Source organism: Diabrotica virgifera, chromosome 4, assembly GCF_917563875.1.
Source record: "Diabrotica virgifera virgifera chromosome 4, PGI_DIABVI_V3a".
Taxonomy (NCBI): domain Eukaryota; kingdom Metazoa; phylum Arthropoda; class Insecta; order Coleoptera; family Chrysomelidae; genus Diabrotica; species Diabrotica virgifera.
Window position 1 is genome coordinate 223,334,028 of NC_065446.1, and position 5,443 is coordinate 223,339,470.

Consider the following 5,443-nt stretch of genomic DNA (forward strand, 5'->3'; position numbering starts at 1 on the left):
TAATTTAATCGCCCCATTGTAAACCCTTTCTCTAGTTGCGTCATTACGCATCTGAAACAAGATCTAACGTAGCGCGTATTTCAGTAACGACGCAACTACCCTATAGTGGCTCAGTACATTTTTACAGTTCGGTCGTTTTTGAATCATCTGTACATAATAGTTTAAAAGTTGATTTGCAATAAACAGGAATTGAGAGAATTTGCAGTTACGTCATTTTTCCTCCATACCGGACTGAATATCTGACTGCTATTAGTTTAATTATTCGATATGTTTTAGAGGTAAAACTTACCAACTACTTAGTAATTATGAACTATTTAGTAATTATTATTTTTTGAGAATTTTACCAAATTGGCAAAATTACTTACTAAAATCACTAGCCAGTTGTATCTGAGTTTAGCGAACCGACTATAGCTGCTAGTTTTTAACTGAAATACCTGGGGTAAGGCAATAGAAAAGGCGTGCCATCTCATGTGTATTGAAATATTTTACACGAGCGGCACATCCTCAAAAAAGCGCTTAGTTTTCGAGATACTGACTACGGAGGGGTGAATGGCTAATTTTATTCATACTTTATATTTTCGAGGGTACTGAAAATTTTTAAATTGTTCCACAATTAAAACTTCCCCGCTCCAGGGTTCCCGTACATCAAAGTTTGTCCGACTAGACACCGTTAAGGTATTAACAAATGTTCAGCTTGCTATTAATAATTTTCTTTTGGTACTCGTAATCCAGGCCTATTAATTGTTGTTGTTGCAATAATTAATGTTCGGAATAAAAATCACGAATACCTCACAGATTAAGGCAATTACGTATAGGGAATAATTAAAAAATAAAAAAGTGCCATAAAATATAATTTCACTACCATACTAAAATACTAATGAGTTCCATTTATGAAAATTTAGAAAATACTAATTCCGAGTGTCGACCAAGACCACGTCTTTTTTTTAGCAATAAGTAAAAAATTTTAGCAATAAGTAATACAGAAACAGAAACAATTAGGGTTTTTAGACCTCTAAAAATCACCTTTCATGTGACTGACGCTACTGAATTATTTGATTGGAACACCAATGAAATTACACCACCATCACTTTTACGGAGAGTCTCTAATGATGAAGTTTGGGCTAAAATCACGCTGGTGAAACACCCGAGGATTGGAACTTTGGAAAATTTCCATGTCATACTCAAGCCGTGGAACGCTGCGTCAAGTTAGTGACTGAAGCATCTAAAAAAGTCGTCGGTGCTAAGTAATGAGATGGTTTCATAAGATCTGCCGTAGCATCCAGAGCTTCGATGCCAAAGTTTGACAGCAATCGCAGCTTCAACGTACCCACTCAGAAATAGTGAGTAAAAGGCTCTTTCTAAAGTCAAAATTTTATTTAATTTGTTGACATTGTTTGGCTATAATTTGGTTTCTTTTTTTTTTCAATTAAACATGTTATTAAAATTATAAGTTGTTTTATTTATATCCTTTATAACTTTAAACACACTATAATAATTCTATTCCAATGGAATGGAGTGTAAAGTAAAAGACCAAAAAAGGGATTGTGCTAATAACACCCAACACAACATACTAGACCACACCTTCTTTTACTTACTTTACTTACTTAGTCCTAAGCCTTTCTACCTTTAGGTGTAAGGCTGGTGGAGTTGAGTTTGGCATTGTAGTCTCCATGCTTTCCGATCTTGCGCTAGGTTTCTTGCACTTTCCAATGTCAATCCCTTCTTCTCGACTTCTTTCCTGATTTCATCTACCCACATAACTCTTGGTCTCCCTCTTTTGTTTTTCCCCTGCACTCTCGTTTCGAACACTCGTTTTGTTAGCCTCTCGTTCGACATTCTACACACGTGCCCGAACCATCTAAGTTGTCCTTCTACTATTTTTTCATTGATTGGTTCTAGTTTTAGGTTTTGTCTAATTGTTTCGTTTCGTATTTTGTCTGTCCTTTTTCTGTTTGCTATTTTCCTCAGGAACCTCATTTCCATAGCATTGACTCTGGATTTTTGTCTCCCCGTCAATGTCCATGTCTCGCTGCTATACATGATTGTTGGTCTAACTACTGATTTAACGACTGCCGTTTTTACTTTTTCCGGTATCCCTTTTTTCCCAAAAAATGTTGTTTTCATAGTGTTAAATAAGCTTCCTGTTCGTCCCATTCTCTCGTTTATTTCCATGTCTTGTTTACCATTTGATTCGATTATTACTCCTAGGTATTTAAAATATTCCACTTGCTCTAGTTGTTTCCCGTCTAATTCTATTGCGTGTGTCTTCCTCGTATTTGAAATTATCATTGTTTTTGTTTTCTCTGTATTAATTTTCATATTTATGTTTGATAGTTCTTCTTCTAGGATTTCAAGATTGTTCTGTAAGTCTTCTCTGTTTTCTGCTATCAATACCATGTCGTCTGCAAATAGTAGCTCCGATAGTTGAGTCTGTTTCATTTGCCAGTATCCTAATGTTAGTTTTCTCATTCTTCTCTTGGCTTTCTTTATCGCTTCATCCAGTACCACTGAGAATAGCAGTGGACTCAGCACGCATCCCTGTTTGACGCCTTGACTTGTAGAAAATTCTCTGGATTCCTCGTTATTGGTTCTTACTGTATTTGTATTATTTTTGTACATATCCTTTATTACTTCTATTATGTGTCTGTCGACTCCCCTTTCTGTTAGTGTCTTCCAAACGTCCTTTCTTCGGATTCTGTCAAACGCCTTTTCCAGGTCAATGAAGCACATATGTATCTCTCTATTTTTCTTGATTACCTTCTCACTTACTTGTCTTAATGTGAATATTAGGTCTTGCGTGCTTCTGTCCTTCCTGAATCCACACTGTGTGTCTTCCATAGTTGTTTCTATTTGTGTTTTTATTCTTGTCTCTAGTATTCTTGCTAATACCTTCCCAGGGATACTTGATATGGTGATACCTCGGTAATTATTACAGTTTCTCTTGTCTCCCTTTTTGTGTATTGGTAATATAATGTCTTTCTTCCAGTCCTTTGGTAATTCTGCTCTATTTATGATATTATTCATTAGTTCTTTCATGCTATCCATTCCCTCTGTCCCCATGAATTTTATCATTTCCGGGGTGATATGATCCTTGCCTGGTGCTTTGCCCAGTTTTACTCTTTCTATTGCTTTCTCTAATTCCTCTCTTGTTATGGATTCCACTTGTTGTTCTTCATTCCTTTCTTGTATCTCCCCTATGTTGTCCTTGTCTACATGAGTTAGCTCTTTGAAATGTTCTCTCCATCTTTCCATTATTTGTTTTTCTTCTGTTAGTACGTTTCCATTCTTGTCTTTTATATTCGGCATCGTGTGCTCTTTCTTTTGTCTGAGTTATTTTAATGCGCCGTAGAAGAGTTTTTGGTTTTCCCTATAATTTTTTGTCATTTTTTGTCCAAATATCTCCCATGACCTTTCCTTTCCTGCTTTCACCGCTATTTTAACCTCTTTCCTTTTTTCTTTATATGCTTCGTAATCTTCCGGGTGTTTTGTGCTTAGGTATCTTTTCCATTTGTCTTTTTTGTTCTTTATTTTCTCTCGTATTTCTTCCGTCCACCATTCTGTTCTCCTCATGTTAGTGTTTGCTATTTTTGCTTTCCCGCAAGTTTCCTCAGCTGCTTTGATTATGCTGGTTTTTAGATATTCCCATTTTTTTTCTATATTTGTATTTTTTGCCCTACCTTTCAAAGTATTATCTAATTTTTCTTGGAATTTCTTCTTATATATTTCCTCTTTTAATTTGTAACTTTTTATTTTTTCATTTACTACCTTTCTTCTCTTTTCTTCTTTTTCCTCTGTTGTTCTCATTCTCATTATTACTAGATGGTGGTCACTGCCAATCTCCGAGCCTCTTTTCACTTTCGTATCCTGTACTCTTTTCCATTTGTTGCTGCTTACCAAAAAGTAATCTATGATTGATTTTTCGTTTCTGCTGTCTTGTACTCTCGTGTATTTGTGTACTTCTTTATGTTTAAATTTTGTATTTGTTATAACTAGTTTATTCTCCATACATATTTCTATTATTCTTTCACCATTTCTGTTTAGCATTTCTTCTCCTTCTTTTCCCATGCACTCCTCTATTCCGCTGTTGTTGTTTCCGACTCTACCGTTTAGATCTCCCATTACAATTATGTTTTCTTCCCCATTGTCAATTTGCATTTGGAGCTCCTCGAAAAATTTATCTTTCTCTTCCTTTCTTGCATCTTCATTTACTCCGTAGGCTGTTATTATTGTCCATATTTCTTCGTCCATCAGTTTAATTTTCACCGATAATATTCTCTGGTTAACATATGTTTCTTCTATAACGTGTTGTAGTCTATTCGGTGCAATTATTATCCCGACTCCTTCTTTTGCTCTCTCTTTTGTATCCGCTCCTACCCAAAGTAACCAATATCCTTTGTGTATTTTCTTAAGACCTTTTCCTTTCATCTTCGTTTCTGTTATTCCTAGTATTTCTATTTTTTGTCTTATCATATCTTCTACCAGTTCTTCCTCTTTTCCATTGATGCTTCTCACATTCCATGTTCCCATTTTTATCTCTCCTTTTTTCTGCAATCTAGCTTTCCCCTTTTTCCTATTTTCATCCTTGTTTACCTTTGCATCATCTTTTTCCCTATCGCTTTTCCCATTCATTGCCTTGGTTGTCATTGTTGTGGGTCCGGTCTCATTATTTTCTTTTAGTTTTTTGAAGTCCCTTCCCCGATATTTCTGTGAGTTAGTATAAGTTTCTCTTTATTATGGTCCCATTTCCACTCCTTTCCATTAATCTCCAGTTTCATATATCCTATCTTCGTAGTATTACCTTTGTCTTTTTCTTCTTTTGCCATTTTCCTAATTTTTGCTTGTATTTCCCTTTCCTTTCTTGTTAAATCTGATTCTATATACACCTTTTGTCCCTGTAGATTTTTCAGTTTTCCTTTGTTTTTTAGTACACTCATCTTATCCGTTAGGTTTTCCATTTCTGCTAAAAAGATTTGGTCGCCGATCTTCACCGCTCCTCTCAGTCTGACCTCTAATTTCAGATTTCTTCCTATGAAGTGTTCTACTGACTCCTTTACAGGCTTTCCGTCGGTAGCATCTAGTGTTAGGCCTTTTAATACTATATTATTTCTCCGTCTATCTTTTTCCAATTGTTCTATTCTATTGTTTGCCATTTTTAAACCTTCTTCCAATTTTTCGTTTTTTTCTTTCAGCTCCTTAATATATTCCATCGTTTCTTTTTGGTCTTTCCGTATGGTTCTTATTTCTGCCATCATTTCATCATTTTTCCACATAACTTCCCGCATCATTTTTATCATCTCTTCATTTGTGTCGAAGCTTTTATTCGGTGTTCGTCTCGTCAGGTTACTCTTTTCAAAATATAATTTATCATCACTTGAGAAAGGCACTCTGCCGAAACAGCTGTAGTCACTTAGTTATAATAAATTCTGTGGTAGTATAGAAAACA